Here is a 19,802-nt window from a genome sequence, read left to right as displayed (position 1 = left end):
CTGCTACAGTTGCCCAATGCTCTTAGTCTTAAGGAAGAGCTAGTAGAACCTGTCTTCCTCATTATGGGAGTAAGGCTAGGGTGGTCAGGGGGGTTGATGGGGGTGGAACTAAGCCTTCTGTTTGGTCCTCTTCTCCAGGAGTCTTGTAGGAAATTTCTATCCTATGGAGCCAACTAGCTACAATACGTTTGTTCATCTCACTCCCTTCATCTTTGTTTATTAAGAGCTAGTAAGGATCCAGCTCTCATCACTTTGCATTTGGCTTTTCTGAAGTGGTAACTCTATCTAGCCAGCCCCTTTCTCGGGCCATTAGGCACCTGGGAAAGGGATCCCTGACTTTTGCCTAAAACCTGCAGTAGGTTATCAGAGCCATGTGTGGATGTTCTTTCTGATGGATGGTGTGACATCCCTAAATATAGCCTCACCCAGGCTACAGAAGCTGAATTTAATATGCAAGTTCATGGAAATGCCTGATTGCACTTAAGATGAGGAGACAGTGATGAGCACCCATGTCACAAATAGATTTATTATCATTGCTGAGGAGGCTGGCTTGTGAATGGCCAGTAAAGTTTATTGCTATTTTATAGCCCAGCCTTCCTATTATAATCTTGTGCCTGCAAAAATTTTCTAGATGAGATGTGGCTACATATAAATATGGGTGCATATAAAATATAAAGTGGACAGAAGTACATGCTTAACCCACTGAGCCACCCAGGTTCCCTGAGGCTTGTATTTAATACAGGAATGATTTATCTCCATTTCACAAATGAGAAAAAAATGAGACTGACAAAGATGATGTGGTTTACCCAAGTGTTCGCGTGTGGATATAACTGAAATCTGGGTCTTCAAATTCCTGACTCTAATGCTTTTTGTACCATAACTTTACTTTTATGATGAAGTGGAAAAGCAGAACATTTGTAGCTGCATAGGTAACTAACTGCCTATAAAAGAGTAGCTGGGAATGGTGTTTTCCAGAAATGTGGCAGAGATGGGTTTTCTTTCTTTATTTTATTTTATTTTTTATATGGCGGCTTAAGTTTGCTTCAGTCTTATTTGTGAAATAAGGAAGGAATAGGAATGAATAGAATTTTTGAAGGTCTTACTATTGGTCTTTTACCACATTGCGGGGGGTCATGTGGGTTATGCATTCATTTCATTTATTTTGTTCATTCTAATATTTCTTAAGATTCCATTAATCTTAAGGAGCTGAGCTGGGAGCTGGGATGCAAGTTTATACAGGAGGATTAGAGTTCCTGCCTTTATGGCGCAGACTTGGGGATGACCAAACATGCCCATGTGCAGCTAGCCAACTTCGTTCAGTCAGAATAAACCAGATTTTTATGGAGTTAGAACATTAGTTCATGAAGTGATAAATTCTCAGGTACAGGGGGATACCTGAGAAGATTCTTGGACAAAGTGGTCACAGGTGAGGAAGTGATGGTTTTTAGATTTCTTGATAAGTTTTCTTTAGTAAGTGAAGGGTGAAACAAGCATTAACTGAGTGCCTACTTAAAGTGCCACTGCCTCACTCACTTCCTACAAATATCCCATCAAGTCTATGTTAAGGAAGAGGAAATTTGTTGCTAAGTGCTGCAAATTGACTTGCTCAAGTGTGCACAGCGATTAAGTGGTAGAAGTCAGACCTGAGGTTGCTTTTCCATCACACTGCGCTTCCTCCTTTGACCAAATCTTGGTCTGTAGGAGTCTAATCCTCTGTTATTTCATTAACATAGGTATTTAGAATTCTCTAGCCAGACAGATTTCAGGGTGGGCGTTACTTGTCCTTTCCACCTCCACTGCACACACACATAATGGGTTAATGTGTGGGATACACAAAAGTAAAATAATCCTCCCTCTAGGAGTTTCCACTAGAAACTTGCCCATTCTTTTTATTTTAATCATCAAGACAGGTGGCAACTGAACCAGGACTGATTTCAGAATAAAGTAAACATTTACAAGAAATAAAACCTCATTACCCATGTGCTAGTTTGTTGAATTAAAGCTATCTTTCTCTTCCCTACCTCCCATGGGTTGGAGACTTTAGAAAATTATAGTTCTGACCTCTCTAGGATGCTGTTGCACATATAGTCCCTATCCTATTTCTCTTGGATATGGTCCACCCGTAGCACTACCACCCTGTCGCAGAGGGAAGTGGTTCCCAGCAGAACTGCCCTGTATTCCATAAATACTCTGCTGACCCCACCTGAATATGTACACAAAGGTTATACACGAATGTTAAGTGTAGGGAATGCCTCTGTAATTGGTGATATTTAAATATATGTTTTGGACACTTACGGGTGTTCTCTCTCCCTCTCTCTCAAGTATAGACACACACACACACACACACACACACACACACACACACACACACGTCCTTCTTAAATTCACAGGACTTCTTTCAAAACAGAAACAGAAAAGACAATCTGTGTTCTGGGTGAAACCTTACATATTTTCTTAAGGCATCTTTCCCAAATTGTTGATAAGGTTTTCATCAGCATATTTGAATTTCTAAGGCAACTCTAAAATAAAAATTGCAATCCAGTTGTAAGCTAAGACTAGAATAATTTCTTATAACTACAGGTGTAATTAAAATAGAACTTCATTTGAAAAATGTTCCTGACCCAACTTTGAATGTGCTGTTTGTCTGAAGAATTGAGTTTTGGGTTGTTTTGAAAAGACTTTTTTTTTTTTTTTTTTTTTTACAGTTTTGTTTGTTTCTCTTTCACTTAGAAAAGAACTGTTGAAAAAGTGATTTGACTTATTTTTATTATTAAGAATTCTTCAAGAGAAATATATGAAACCTATTAAACAGATTAGATAAAAAGTTTAAGTGGTTGACGTTTCTAGCTAACTAGATTTTATGGCCCAACAGTTGATTTTATTTTATTTCTTCCTCTTCTCCTCCTCCTCCTCCTCCTTTTTCTTCCTCTTCTTATTTAAATTCAATTAGCCAACATACAGTAGAAGGTTGACTTTAAATGAAAAGTTATCCCCAAAACAGAGTACAGCCACATTGGTGAGACACGTGACCCAAAAGTGTGTCTGAAAGCAGACATTTCACTATCTCATGGGACATGTCATCATCCAGACTGAATTAAGGTGTGCTAGGTCCAGATCATCTCAAATTCAAAACTGCCGACACAGCAATTGGTAAGTCCCATGGGGAAAAAGTATGTGTGGGTTCAAACTTTGGACTGAAAAACAAAATTAAGTGTCTGATAAAAATTGTTCACTAGAATAATGTGTTAATTAAAATGATTTTATTATTTATCTAAAATAGCTTTGGGAAATTGCATACAGCAGAGTTTATGTTCATTCCTCTCTTTTCAAAATAAGAGAATGTTTTGCTTTGTGTACTTTGTGTTTCAGCGTCAGGGTATTGGGGTTATATAAATTAATTGTATCTCTGCAGCACTGACATGAATAGACTCTTTAGGAATAACATGTTGAAGTAGAGATGGCTTTTTTTTCTTTTACCACCCACATTATGTTATGAGTAGCACAGGGTATTTAAATGCTTTGGCACAGAACATGAATAAAGAGCTGATCTTGAAAATACCATTATCATTATTTATTTTGAAATTGACACTTTGCTCTATTTTAAGGCTTACACCCAGTTTTATCTGTGTATGTCAGATAATCCCACACATACATAAGAATCAGCCCCAAATGTCTTTCTTTCTTCACCCCTCTTCATGGGCCTTTCCATTTAATTTTTTGAGGAAAAAATAAAAGGTGAAGAAAACATGGGTCCAGAAAAAGACATCAAGTGAGGAATTTTGTTTGTTATAATTGGACAGCTGCTGTTGGCCTAGTAAGGATCATTTTATGTTTTATTTTGATTGAAGAGATATCACTTTGCCAACCATAATTTTTACAATTCAGCCTTTCAGTTGAAATACGATGACCTTTAGATTTTCTTTTTCTTTATTTTTTTTTTTCCCGGCAGATGGTTGTTCCCTAAAAGTGTCATTGTCTGGCAGATGATTATACTAGTACCTTAAAAGTGACTGATTTGATGTTATATTTAAGAGATTCTTGTTTTTATCCTACCTTGGCTAAGATCCATGTATTGGCTACATATGTTTACTCTAGTAGTATGAAAAAGTCCTGTGAGGATTCTAGGGGAAAAATTTGGCTCTCTGTCTTGGAGAGGATGCTACTGATGTCTTTATTTGACAGAGATTTTACTCTTGAATTAAGGAGGTACTTCAAAAATACACTTTACAAAGCTATGAACATGAAGCAGGCCTATTGACCTGCTTCCCAGCTTTGGTTTGGGGATAATGGGGGCAGAGCCTGTGTCAGTTACTTCTGTATTCCCATTGTCTGGCCCACAATATGAATTTAAATGTAATGCTTGTACTTTTCACCTGCATCTGTGACTGTTGACTTTTTGGAGAGTCCCATTATTTAGATACTGTGAAATGGGTTTGCTCTGGACTGAATATTTGTGTTGACAAACTGACATGCTGAAATCCTAACTCCCAAGTTTGTGGTGTTAGGAGGTGAAGTTTTTAAGGGGTGATTAGGTCATGAGGGTAGTGCCCTCATGAATGGGATCAGTGGCTTATAAAAGAGATTCCTTGCCCCTTCTGTCATGTAAAGACACTGGGAGAAGATGGCCACCTATGAATCCAGATGCAGGAACTCAGCAGACCCTGAATCTGTGGTGTTTTAGACTTCCAGACAAAAGAACTTTGAGAAATAAATTTCTATTACTTGTAAGCCACAAAATCTATGTATTTTGTTATAGCAGCCCAAACAGACCTAGACTATGTTAACATACTGAACTTTTCCAAAGTACTGGATTGTACAGCTGGGTTTTATCTTGATATACCTAACAGAGCTTAGAACAAGGGCTGACACTGAGAAAGAATTAAGTGCATTGGTTGGATGTCTTTTCTGTGTAACTTAGTCTGGAGTCATGGGGATTCCATTTTTATTGACCATATGCTCTTAATTCCTGAAGTGCTAGAGGACACATGTGGCATCTTATGCAGGACTATTTTGGGATGAGGTCTGGTATAAGGATAATAAATAGAAATAGCACAAGTGAATTTTGCCAATGACATGCCAACATCTTTGCAAAATGAGTATTTGTGTCTAGAGTAGTTAGAAGAAAATGAAAATGGACATTCCATTTATTGGAAGGATTTCTAAGAAGGGCAGGGCAGAGTTTTAAAGGTCAGTTGGTCAAACTTCCAGGACCTCATATGTTAGGGGTTAAAGGTAAAGATCTTGCTCAGCAGAGAGCTCCATCCCATCAAATTAAATGCTGCAATATTTTCTCTCAGCATCACAAAGTATTTCTTATAGAAGTAGTCTGTAGTCTCCCAAAATTCCAGAGCACCCAGTTTAGTACACTTGAGAGATTAATTTATACACTTCTAATTTGGGTGGATTAAGGAAGTATTTCATTTAGTCATGTATGTGCTAATATGGAGTTCCAAAAGGTGGAATAACTTCTACCTAGCTCCCACCACTCCTGTGCACATTTCCATAATATTTACTAATGCAACCCTGATATTTGTGGTTTTCTTTATTCTCCCTACATTTATGTTTCCAAAGCATTACATTGCATTTTAATTATTTAAAAAAAAATTTAAAGACTTATTTATTTATTTGTTAGAGAGAGAGAGATAGAAAGCATGCATGAGTGGTGAGGTAAGAGCAGAGAGAGAGGGTAAGACAGAATCCCAAGCAGACTCCACATTGAGTACAGAGCCTGATATGGACTCAATCTCACAAACTGGATCATGATCTGAGCTGAAGTCAAAAGTCCAATGCTCAACTGACTGAGTCATGCAGGTGTCCTGCATTTTTAACTATTTTTTACACTTTTGTTTTCCTGACTAGATGCTCTTTCTTTCTTTTTTTTCTGGGCAAAAAATATTTTTTCCAGTTTTATTGAGAAGTAATTGACATATATTACTATATAAGTTTAAGGTACACAGCACGATAGTTTGGTCTACATATACTTTGAAATGAGTGCCACAATATCTTTAGCTGACATCCATCATCTCATATAGATATGGTAAAAAAAAAACCTTTTATTTTTTTAACCTAGTTTATGGACTGAAGAACAGGGGTCTATGGCCAGACCAACAGACCACTGGTGTTCAAATCTCAGCTTCTTCAGTGACAATAGTCTGTGTGAGCTTGGTCAATCTACTTCATTTCTGCGTCTCAATGCTTAATTCTGCAGAATTTAAGAGACAATATACCTACCTCATAGGATTGTTATATAGATTAAATGAGTTAAAAAAATAAAACTAGAACATTGTTCAGAACATAATAAGGCTAAATAAATATTAATTGTTCTAATACATAACACCAATTCAAAAAATATTGATTGAACTAATGAAAAATTATTAGAAATATTTGAAAGAGCACCTCTTACTGTTGAGGTAATCCAATCTTTTTTTTTAAAGAAAGGTTTTATTTATTTCTTTATTAGAAGGAGAGAGTGCAAATGGGGGTGACGAACAGAAGGAGAGGGATAAGCAGACTCTGTGGTGAACATGGGGACTGACATGGGGCTCAATCCCATGACTCTGAGATCATGACCTGAGCTGAAATAAAGAGTCAGATGCTTACCCAATTGAGCCACACATTCCCCCGTGATCTAACCTTTTTACACTGATCAGCCTTAAGATGCTGAAAAGTTCACTTAAAGATGTTTTGAAAGGGCAGCTCTTTTCTTTTCTTTTTAAAGTTTTATTTATCTATTTATTTGAGTGTGAGAGAGAGAGAGAGTGAGCACTTGAAAGGGGGGAAGGGCAGAGGGAGAAGGAGCAGGAAAGAATGTCAAGCAGACTACTTACCTAAGCTCAGAGCCTGCTGCAGGCTTGATCCCAAGACCCTGAGATAATGACCTGAGCCCAAATCAAGATTTGAATGCTTAACCGACTGAACCACCCAGGTGCCCCAACTATGGTTATTTTCTTATTTGCTAGTGTGAATCATTGTCTTTATATACCAAGCAAAAATACTCTCATTTGGTCAGCTTGGTTCTTCTTGTTCAGGATCTATGGTATCATTGTAGCATCGTAAACGAGCAGCCACACTGTAATGCTGTGGCAAAAATAGCCATTGAGTTTATAACTTTATCCTCTGCTACACCATTGTCAACTCTTCTAGTCAGGCCATGTATTCATTTTGGGTCTGGCTTCCAGACTATTCAGATTCCGTTTATATTGCAGTGGTATCCTTAGCTGAAAAAACTATTCCCAGTTTTGACTCAAGACAAAAAAGTTGACATCACAGATAATGGAGTATTAAAACAAAGAACAATTAGCACATTTATTAGCTTGGATCATGCTTATACTTTGTTGTCAACTGTCTTCATTTGTTTGAAACAAGATCTCCTGCCTTTATTTGACTAATACGGCCTGGCAGAGAGTGATAATGTGCTTAAATTTCTTCAATTATGTTTAAATTTTGGTTTCCTTATATTTCACAGCAGGACTCTACTATCCCATCAAGGTTTTACCAAATGAATCATGTAATCATCATTGGGTCTTAAATGATTAATCTCTACAACTGAACCATAAACCTCAATGAATTCAAGGTCTTCATTTTTTTTGTCTTAGCTTCTGATACTCCAAGAAATTCTATACGCTCTGAGAGTGAGGGAGGTCTCATCTAGAGCTAAATTAATATGTGCTACAATGTATTTTTTATTTTTATTTATTTTATTTATTTATTTTTTTAAGATTTTATTTATTTATTTGACAGAGATCACAAGTAGGCAGAGAGGTAAGCAGAGAGACAGAGAGAGAAGCAGGCTCCCTGCTGAGCAGAGAGCCTGATGCAGGGCTCAATCCCAGGACCCTGAGATCATGACCCAGGCCAAACCCACTGAGCCACCCAGGCGCTCCAACAATGTATTTTTTAACTTTTATAAAGAGTCTTTAAAGGCAGTAGGTGCTTGCTAACTTGAATTAAATATTAAAAAGGGTTGTGGTGCAAAAAAAAAAAAAAAATAATGGAAGAGTCTTTTCTCATTCTAATTTCACTTCTCAGAAATTATTACTATTAATATTTGCCATCCTTTTCTGTTCTCATAATGATGCACACACACAAACACAGAATCATGGTGTTGTTGTTTTTTTCTTTTACAAATGAGATCAGATCTTACATTTCATCCTTCAGTTTGCCTTTTCACTTCATAATGTTCATGGGATTTTTCTAAATCAGCACATGAAGAAGTACACATGCTTTTTTTTTTTTTTTTTTTTTTAAAGATTATTTATTTATTTATTTGTCAGAGAGAGCGAGCACAGGCAGACAGAGTGGCAGGCAGAGTCAGAGGGAGAAGCAGGCTCCCTGCGGAGCAAGGAGCCCGATGTGGGATCCCAGGACGCTGGGATCATGACCTGAGCCGAAGGCAGCTGCTTAACCAACTGAGCCACCCAGGCGTCCCGGTACACATGCTTTTTAATGTTTACGTAGAATTCCATTGTATCAGTTTACTCTGATTTATTTAACTACCTCTCCTCTTGGTGGACATTTAAATCATCTCTAATTTTTCACTATTACATCTGGTGCTAAAATAATCATGTCTGTTTCTACCTCTTTACCATATCCACAATTATATTTCTGTAGGATAGCAGTGGATTGCTGTAGTTTGGTAGGATAGTAGTAGATTGCTGGGTTGTAAGTTGGATATTTTGGAAATATTACCAGTGTTTTTTCTCTCTCCCTCTTGCCCTGGCCATATTCAAGCCCCTAGGGTCTCCTATGCCCATTGTCACTGAAGAAAGATGTCCCAATTCTGAAATCAGAGTGGGGAAAATGTCTTTAGGACTTTGGTTTCCAAAAGCCCAAATGCTTAGGGGAATGAAGAAAACTGGCAAAGACGAAATGTGTGGGAGACACATCATAAAAGACCGCAGAACTTCTGTTTTAGGTTAGAGAAAGTTTTTCTGGCATGGTGGAGGGCTGAGGGGAGGTGGGGGTTGGAGGGGAAGTGAGGACAGCAGAGGCATTTGCAGGTCCTAGAGGCAGGCCAGGCTCTATGTTTTCCAGGTTATAATCTCAGTGCAGAAGCTGGCCCCAGGAAATGAAGGACGTGGGACCCCAGAGAAGAAATGCTTCGTGTTGCATAGAGCAAATCTGCCCACAAACAACCTTGCTAAGATTCCAAGTCTCCAGTTAGCAGGGGAGCTGCAGAATTATTCCCAGGGCCTCCAGCATGGCATGAAAGGAGCAGAGAAAGTTGCTGGGCATAAAAGGATCACGCCACCAGGAGCAGGGGACATCTCATCAGTGACCTCTCTGGGATAACAGCTGAAGGCTGGGTGAGCCAATGACTTCCTGGAGGATTTCATGTGGACTAATGACTTGGAAGATCATGTATATCTCTCCCTCCTACTGAATATCTTGACATGGCATCTGAACCTAGAGCTATTCCTGGGAAAGAGGGGAATCCTTCATTGGTTGCCAGTGAGTTTCTGTGATTCCGTGATTGGTTACTGAGATTCTTATCTATTCTGCAGGATTTGTGCATTTAAAAGGCAGGGGTGCCCAGGTGGCTCAGCCAGTTAGTGTCCAACCCTTGATTTCAGCTCAAGTTGTGATCTCAGGGTCGTGAGATTGAGACCTGCATGAAGCTCCCTGCTGGGTGTGGAGCCTGCTTAAGATTCTCTCTCTCCCTCTCCTCTGCCCTTCCACCTCCCCCTCTCTTTCCCTTAAAAAAAAAAAAAAAAAATATATATATATATATATATATATATATATATATATTTTAAACGTTTTAAGCTGTTCCATTTTTCCCTGCTCCTCAGAAATGGTTATTCCATGTTAATGTCCCACCAGTAATATAAAAGAGGACCCATTTATTCTTATATCCTTGCCAACACTAGATGTTATCACTCTTTTGTTTTTTGTTTTTTGTTAATTCAATAGAAGGAAAAAATGTTATCTTATTTTTGTTTTAATTGGTGTCTCTCTGGCTGTTGATGAGCATCTTTTCATGTTAATTGATTATTTATATTTGTTTTTATGTGAAGTGCTAACATAACTCATTTTATTCTTTTGTATTGTTTGACGATCCATTTTTATCTTCTACTTAAAGACTAAAGACTAACTACTGACATTTAAGAGGAGCTAGTGATGCTTAAGTGATATTTAGTCTTTCAACATTACCTCTCAACCCAAAGGAGAATATATCATGCTCCCAAAGATAGCTATTGCTCTGTTATAAGATTAGTCTATTTTTTTTTTAGTACTTCCCATCTAATTAGTCTGGTTTTAATGTCTTAATAAAAGACATTATGATTCTCATATAGAAAGAAATTTAAGTGGGGAGTTAGTGGAAGGGACATTGAAAAATATTTTCAGTTATCTTCCCATGTTTTTTCATATTGCTAATGAAAACTAATATTTAGAAAATACATCTTTGGTTTCTTAAGTCAGAAGAGCAAGATTATAAGGATTATCACTAGCTATTTGCTAAATTATCTTTCTTTAAGCTCCTTTCCAGTGGATTTAAATTTGATTTGAAAACCCATTTGCTTGTTTTATTTTCTTTAATTTCCTCTCCAGCAGGTGGGGGTGGGGGATGTTCTTTCTCCCTGCCTTCTGACAAATCTCTACATGACATTTTGAAGATCTTTTTCATGTCTTCATATGCATCACTGGCCAAATCCTAATTCCCTCCCACTGGGTACTCCAGTGGTGTAATCCTGAGAAATAGTTTATTTCAAAGGTAGGAAAACTGACATTCGGGTGATGCCAGCCAGGGCAGAAGCACCCCCAGGCTGGCTCGTTTCTTCTCCCTTTACTTCTGTCCAGGACTCAACATCCTCTATTTCTTAGCTGTCTTTCTGTTTAATAGGCTCTGGGAATTAGACAGTTTGAAGAGCTGCTAGCTGTTCAAATAGAGGCCAGGTTGTTAGTCCTTACCATGTGAAAGCGGCTTTGATGGTCTCTGTAAAATGACCTCTTGGACACCCACCACACCGTTGGCACCCCCGTAGCCGGCTCAGCAGAGATCAAAGCTGCCTGGTTGCGTGGAGGCAGTTCCCTGAGGACAGTGTGAACGCTTCCTGGCAGGCTGTCTTTGCTGGCTTCACAGTGCCACTACCTGCGCCCTGCTTGCTGGAGAGCCCCACTACTTGTCCAGGGTCCATGGATTAAAGAGGGCTTTCAGTCTTCAAGCCCATTCTCTGGCAGTGGGAATTCCAAATGTACTTAGAAACTATAACCAACTCTATTAATTTTAAAATGAAGCAAGAATACCACTGCTTTTCTTTCTGCAACACTGTCCCTTTGTCCCTTCTGGGCTGAGCTGTTCTTTCGGCTGTCATGGACCACGGCTGAAGTGATTTAAAATGTTATGCAGTGGGGCACCGGGATAGGCAGCCAGGAACAAGGTGCTCCCTGGTTATCCGTATTGATGACAGCCAAACTCGCTGTCTAGTGCTCAGGAGAAGGGTTGAGGACATACATTTATTGTCTGAAAACCACCTTTATTCCTCTGGCGAGCAGGATCCCATATTCTTACCTAATCTGGTAAATACCTGGAATTTGGGGGTGGGGGGGAGCCTGTTTTATTGAAGTGATTGTTCCACGTGTGGGTGAAGACTGGATCTCAAGCACGTTAAAAAGAGCTTTTAGTATTTTTGACACTATCCTAAATAAATTAAGACTTTTTAGAATGTCCTCATCATTCTTAACTCAGAGGTCAGGGAACCCGAAAGGTACCAACAAGGTTGATGCTCCACTTGGTAACTTGGTTTGCCATTTTCCAACGGGAGGAAAAGATTCTTTTTCAGCAATCAGACAATGGTAGCCTCCTTTCCAGCTACCCGAGAAAACTCATGTCTCTCATGTAAGTCCAAGTTGTTTTCTGTAGGCTTGAGAGGCAAGAGATGTGACTCGAAAATGAATAGTCTGGGCCCCGCAGCTTGGGCAACGGAGTCTTCAGACATAACTAGCTCTGTACTAAGACTTTCATTTTTTATCACTGTGGGGTTAGGAGCTAGATAAGCGGCAGGAAGTTTAAAGGATGAAGACGGTCTCCCAAGTAGAGGGATTTTTCTAGAGTGACTACTCAGAGTATATTGCGGATTTGGGAAGTAAGATCTCTCCTTCATGTGGCCATCAGGACATTCTTGTGGAAAACCGAAAACAGAGCACACTGTGTCTACCACGGCGAATTTAACATCGACAAGGAAGGGCTTCCAAGTGCAGGGGAATTGTCTGCGGCACTACACCATGCAGGTGTGTCGTTAGCAGCGGGCTCATTGGGTTCCTGGAAATGACTGGAGGAGAACACAGGGCTGGCTTTTTGACTCTTTGCTCATCTGCTCGTGCTGACGTCACGGATGGAAACAGAGGAACAAGCTGCATTGTGACATTGGGGAGCTGAATTCTTTGTTAGTGCAGAAGAGAGGCCCTGGCAGGTAAAGGTGGAGAGATGAGGGTAGTGCCTTGGCCACTGTGGTTTGCTGGTAGCATCGTCTGCTGATTCCTGTTTACTTCTTTCACCTAACACATGCAACATGTCCAAGACTTTCTGCTTTTGTCCTTTCAGCTGGTGGCTGTAATAATAGTGTGAAACATACAGCGTAGCCACAGTGTCCTTATTTAGAGGTGGGGAAATGGAGATCCAGGGAAGTGAAAGGCTTCGCTGATTGGCACTGAGCAAAGCTGTGCAGGCAGAGCCAAGCTGGGATTTCAGGCTTAAGGCCAAGTCCAAAATTCCTTCTGTGACCTATCTCCCCTCTGCCTGCAGACTAGCTCTACCAGGCCTGAAATTTCAGCTTCAATTAACTTTAGTTACTTGAGAAACATAACCCCCCACCCAAGAAAACCCCCACAAACTGTAAATATTTTTTTATCACTAGGCGAGTAATGTGTAATTAAAGTTTAAAAAAAAAGGTTGAAAAATACAAATAAGGAAAAAAGGGAGAAAACAAATATCACCCATAATCCCACCACATAATAACTGTGTACATTTTAGGGACTACCCTGCTATCTTGATTGTATAAATACATACATTTAGACAGGTTTATAGCTTTTTATTTTTCCGAACAAAAATGAAATCATTTGGTATAGAATGGGACTATTTCGTTATTTGCCCATATTTTGAGAAAAATCGGTCAAAGTTAATATTACACTTTTGCAATATGCAGTTTCATGGCTGTCTACTTTTGCATTCTGTAGGCATATTTCATTTTACCCTTATGTGTTTTACAATTTGCTATACCATAAGCAATGCTACAGTGGCTATGCTAGTGATTACATTTTTGCACACATCCTAATTATGTCCTTAGGATTAATTTCTAGAACTGGAATTGCCGAGTCAATGAATACATGTATTTTTACAGTTTCCTCCAGGAAGCAATGTAGAAGAGGGCCTATTTCTCTTCTCTTTGGCAGCACTGTGTTTAAAAACAGGACTCCAGATACTTTATATAGTTTCAGAGGAGCAGGTCCCAGAATGTTATGAAGGAAACTCTTTTTGTCCTTGCAAAGGTAGACCATTTATAAGCATAATAAGCATAACACATTCTTTTGCCACTTTCCTAACCCCAGAAGATCAGCTACTGTATCAAAACAAGATCCATAAGAGGGAACATTAAGGAAGATTGTACTCAATCCACACTTCAAAGGCTCTAAGAAAACACAACCAAGGGAAGGTCTAATCCATCAGTGGCCCATGGCCATCTACCTTCTTCTATAATCCCTTCATTTTTTACCAGTTAAGCAGGGTTAAGCCAGGTCAGCACTTGGATAAAGGTCCCCTAAAGAAATCCTAAGTACCACATAAGGTGTTGTTCATGATTGTGTAAATGTCAATCCTGTGCAAACAAGCATGTGTAGAACTTTCCAAAATACCTACTTCATAGTGGAACATATTCCATCTCCTGAAATAATGCTGATGAAAAGAGAGGAGGAACCAATTGGGAATGAGTTCTGTTTGGTTTGCGAGATTTCTTGGAAAGCTTGTGAAGCAACTCATATGGCTGTACCTCATGGCTGGGGGCAGGGGGTTTGATTACCCACCAGAGTGCTTGGTCCAGAAAGAAGACCACCCACTTTTACTGTCACAAGATGGTTCTAGAAAGTACCAGAAACTTCCAGCTGGGATGATCACATTGCACTTCCAGACTGTCAACAGAAGCAAAATGAACGTCTGATGCAATGATCTAAGTACTTCAAGGAAAAAGAAGGGGGGGGGGAGGAGGAGGAAGAAGAAGAAGAAACTGGAAAAAAAGACAGCTTTAGCAGGGAATTGAAACCCTCAGTGGGGTCTCTCCCTAGTCATGAACTCCACCAATTAATACCCAGACTTTTTCTAGCACCCCTCATACTTCTAAGGAAAAATGCAGTGAAAGTGTCACAAAACAGAAGTGGGATGGGAAAAGACGGCAAGGAAACCAACTTTGAAAGTCTAAATGTCAATGTCAATTGGATAACATGTGAGGGCTATTTAGAGATCTGAAGTGCTCTTGCAGTTTCTTTGTGTTTTAAACGTGCTGATGGGTTTTATAGCTCTATTATAGTATGTAAACTTAATTTGCAATCACTGAGTTGTTGATATGAACTGCGATCCTCAAAGCCTAAAGTACATTTTTAAAAAATCCACTTCAAGGGTTGTATTATACCATAAGTTAAGAAGATACTTTTCTATTCATTTTCCTCTGTCCATAGAAAACTTTCAGGCAATCTTAACAAGGGTAGATGAAGCATCGAAGTTTGTTGATAACCGATGGGTTAAAAAAACAAGAGAGAAAGGATTTATATAGAAACATTTTTTTAGTTTTAAAGGCCAATATTATTCATTTAATGATTCTATTGATTTTTATACCCACTAAAACTTCTAGGATAAGTAGTAAAGTAAGTAAAGTTGACTACATAATTTTCCAAACATGTCTTTTATTTAAAATCCATATGTCATATTTTTTAATATAGGCAAGAATTTTATAGCACTTAATCTAGATGATGGTGCATATTGTTCAATAAGTTTCTACTGAACCAATTAAGAACTAAATGAAAGTTAGGTACAAAAGAAACTCCTAACTGTAGCAACATATAGGTTAACAATGAGATACTCACAATGCATACTTAGTTTCACCAAAAGAAATATTTTAAAGAATGGAGGCTTGTGAAAAACGGCCACTAAAGGCATTCGTTTGTTAAGTCAACATTTCTTGAACATCTACTGTGTGTTCCATACTATGCTAGATGCAGGAAACACAAAGCTGACAAGATAGTTGTCCCTGTCCTCAAGGAATTTGTTCACTGTCCTCAAGAAACTTTGTAAACTTGACTGGTATATTCCCCACACAGAATTTCTCTGGTGTCTGAGGGATTTTGCATTTTTCTAGTTTAATCTTGCTGTTGGATTTAATGAGTCCCAGATAATTAAAGAGTCTTCTTTTAAAGCCTGAAAGACCGAGACTGAATACCTTCAGTGGGTTAATGGCCAGTCTTCCAATGCCTCTCCAGTGGCTTTATAGAAATAGAAGAGAAATGGATGGTCACCAGTGTGTAATAGCTTCTTGGAGACAAGTTTTGAGGAACACAGGGTAATCTCAAGCTAGTGTTATTTGGATCCTATCTAAAATAACTTGGCAACACTCTTCTAATCAAACAATCTGGTAGTGTGTCCCTTAGATGCTAATCCTTGTTTCCTAGCAAAATTCCAAAATGGCTCTGTTGGCCCTCTTAGGAGGATTAGCAGGAAAAAGACTCATTTTCTTTACTTCCTGTCCTCAGGAGCTGGGGAGAGTTGAGTGGGCTTTTAAGGCGTATTAGAAATACTAAGTATATGACTTACACAGAATTTCAAAGTCTGCAACATTTTCTGGGGTAGAAAGCTGTGAAAGAAATGGGATATATTTTACGACACCATGATTTATCTTGCTTAACGTCACCATTTCTATTCCCTAGAAGTAAAGGAGTGTTGTGGCGAAGGAAAGTCCTAACAATGAGGGAAAGACTCCCAGCTCCACATAAATGCCTGTTTCTCAATTTCTCAACGGATAAGGTGTCCCTAAATGAGTAATTGGAGACTTGTGAGTGAGCCTGGCATGTCCAAGGGCAGGCACAGTATATTCAGGTGTGGGTGGTGTTGCAGACCTGTGACTTCAGAGCCAGTGTCCCTATGGAGGGTCCCACTGATGCTATTACACTTGTGGTGTCTTGCTGGAATGGTGGGTTAGACATGTGAAACTTTGGCCTGTTTTCTTTTTGAAAAATATATTTTTTTAAATGCTGAAAATATCAAATTTATTTTCACAAGCAAATTCCTAGGGGAAATGAGGAAATGGGCCATAAATTCCTTTTTAAAGTATCCACTCGTGCCTCTGTTCTGTTTATTTTAGGTTTTAGCTTGCAGCAGGTTCTCCAGCCTCTAGCTGTCCCCCAGTGAGGTTGTCACCGTGCACTTTAGCAAGCACACATGCCAGTCCTTTGGGGAGGAGGTTGAACATTCAGCCATCAGGGGTCTGAAAGACAATAAATAGAAGATAACAGGAAGAAGCCAGTCAGATGGTGAAACAAATCAGGTTCATTTCAGTTGAGAGAAAAAAAATCTGATGTATCATTGAGTACTTAAATGGCTTCATTAGACCACTGATTTTTTTAAAAATTCTTTTTACTTCTGTAATGCCTTCCTCTCCTTGTGCTCTCTGATGGTTTACAATTTGATTTACTTATTTGCAAGATGCAATTACCTTATGATCATAAATTTTTATTTTCCAAGACATGGAGATACATGTTATTTTCATTTTTACTCTTTTGTTTTTTACCCTTAAAAGAACTATAATTTTATTTTTAGGTTAATTCTCTTTTTTGAAAAATGTGATCAGTGCTTGTCTTCTGTCTTTCTCTTCCCCCATTCTCTCTACTCAAACAGATTATCAGCTTCCTTTAAAAGATCACTTTAAGGTTTGATAGTAGAAACTCCATGGAAGACATTAATTCTTATAATGACAGCCCAATTGTCATGTAAGTCACTCTGGAACAAGCAGAACCCATTTTATATAGAATTCTCATTCTGCTGATGTTGAGTAACACTTCCGTAAAAAGAGGTATCTTAGAATACTTTTTTCTGTTTTGTGGTTGGTTTGTTTGTTTGCTTTTCCCCCAGAGCTGCTGGGACATTTGATATCAACCCCCTCCAAACATTTCCAATGTTCCCAAATGTTTTTTTCTCCACCGGTCCACCTGCTTCCCTCACTCTACTCATTATGAGAAAGATAGGACTTCTGCCTCCTTTGAACTGAGTCCTGTACTTTTCATGTCCTATATGTGTTCAAACTCGATTTTCCTTCTCAGTCTACCATACCTTTTAAGTCAAATGAGCGATATTCAGTATATGCTTTCATTCCACCATTACCTTGAGCTTCTCCAGGGTCCACTTTGTATTTCAATTACTTATGCACTCTCTTCCCTGACATGAGAACATCTGAGGTCTTCTCTCTCCAAGAAGGGACGTCAATGACCTTGAGTATTTTGCCTTCATTACTTATAAATAGATATTTTTTAAATTTACACCAAATATTTGTTTGAAGAAAAACTCATAACTGGTTTTACTCAATTTTTGCCATGTTCCTCAGTGCCACATGAAAGAAAACTGAAGCTGAATCAGACAATCTGGTTAAACTCAGTTTTGAGATGTCAGCTAGGAGTGGAATAATGCTGCCCCTGGGGTGAGTTATTTGTTATGCCATTTGGACTTAACAGTGATACCCTCATCCCAGTAAAGGAAGGGCAGAAGCCATCTCCCAGAGTGAGGGGTCCGTCATTTCGTGGTGGCAATTGACCTCATTGAATAATTCTCCCTAGTATAGGTATATGACCTCTTTTTGGTCAGGGAAGAGTTGTCCATTTCTCTAGAACCTTCTGATGCAGTTATGAAGAAGGAGGCAGAGTGTGGTTCAGGGCTGGTAGGGAGAAGGCTGTACTTGTCATGTCCCATGTGTTCAAACTCGATTTTCCTTCTCAGTCTACCATACCTTTTAAGTCAAATGAGCGATATTGCAGTTAACAGTGATACCCTCATTAGCAAAAGGCTGAGCTTACCCACCCTATTAGCAAAAGGTTTCACTGGTTGTGACTGCCATATATATGTACAACCATAGGCATGGGAGGAGCTCACAAACAGGGTGCAAGTTGTAGGAAAGGTACCACAAGGGAGGAATGGGTGGGCTCCAGCAACAGAGTAAAAAAAAAAAAAAAAAAAATCATCAGAAAAACGGAAATGAGAATTATTGGATAAGGAGGGAAGGAAGCAAGGAGAGACAGAACGCACACTTGGAAATAAAGCTTAAAACACACATACAGATTCTTGAGGCAAGGTACAATACATTTAATTTTAACCTTTTTAGAATCAATGTAAAAAGGAACTTTGCCAATTATCCAGATGTCTCAAATGAATTAAAAGTGAGATATGCACCCTTATTTTTCTCTCAGGAGTCCAACATGAGTTGATTAAACACACACACACACACACACACACACACACACACACACAGAGGTGGGCAGAGGGAAGAGGGTTTTGATGAGCACCTAGGTGAGAAGGGGGTGCTACAGAGATAGCAACTAGGACACGACCACATCCATCCTAACTGGCCCTTGTTTTGGTGACTGGGAATCAGAACAGTTAAATGCAGGAGTGGCTTTACCTGAGGGACTTTGTGAAGATTCAAAGGAACGTGGTGTTATTTTATAGTTGGATACATGATATAACATCATAGCCAGGATAGAAGTCTCCATCCGGCGTGGTAGAGTGGTGAACACGGGCATGTGAGATCCTGGCAAAGATGACAGATGTCCCGTGCCTATGGTTACTGCCCTACAGACAAGTGGATTGCTTATACACTCTGGCTGGAGGCAAAACATCAGGAGACTATGTCCTCCTTTTTCAATATACCCAAAACATCTGTGGACCCTCTTGAAAATATTTGAGAGTAGGAGAATATTATGGGAGAATGATTCTTAAATATATACATGTAGAGGCTCTAGTGACAGTAAGAATTATACATTCCTTCCAGACTCTGTTAGTACTTACAGGATGTTAGATTAGAGGCTATTTGAGTTACATACTCTTTACAGTGTTTGGAGGGAAAACATAACAGATGCTCAGAAGATTGACAGGAACTCTTGGCTTACAGACTATACAGGAGTTTCTGCCTCAGGTCATTTGAAAGAGATACTCTGATGGTAGATATTTGTGGCCTGACTCTTTTTGCATCATTTATTAAAATCATTTTCTAATAGTACTGATTTCTGTTTGAGGGTCTGTCTGTGTGTGATTTTCTGCCTTCGGCTCAAGTCATGATCTCAGGGTCCTGGGATGGAGCCCCACATTGGGTTCCCGGCTCAGTGGGAAGCCTGCTTCTCCCTCCCAGTCTTCCTGCTTGTGTCCCCTCTCTCGTTGTCTCTGTCAAACAAATGAATAAAATCTTAAAAAACAAAACAAAACAAAACAGAAAGAAAAGATAAATGATTTTGCCCCTGTGTCTAAGGTGGAACACATGACCTAGGCTAATCTAATCAGTGTGTTCTATTATAAATATAATGTGTTTTTATAAAATATATATTATTTTATATATATATTTATATATATAATTTATATTATATATAAATTTAAATTTATATAATTTATATATAAAATTAAATTTAAATTATATATAATATATATAATAAAAATAAATTATATGTATAATTTATATAATATATATATTTTATAAATATACTATAAATATAATATGTTCTATTATAAATTATAATAATTAGTTGAGGTTGGGGCATACAGGGGACACCTGGGAAGCTTAGTG

This window comes from Mustela nigripes, chromosome 1 (genome assembly GCF_022355385.1).
Source record: "Mustela nigripes isolate SB6536 chromosome 1, MUSNIG.SB6536, whole genome shotgun sequence".
NCBI lineage: Eukaryota > Metazoa > Chordata > Mammalia > Carnivora > Mustelidae > Mustela > Mustela nigripes.
The sequence above is the reverse complement of the archived record's forward strand: the minus strand, read 5'-3'. Positions refer to the sequence as shown.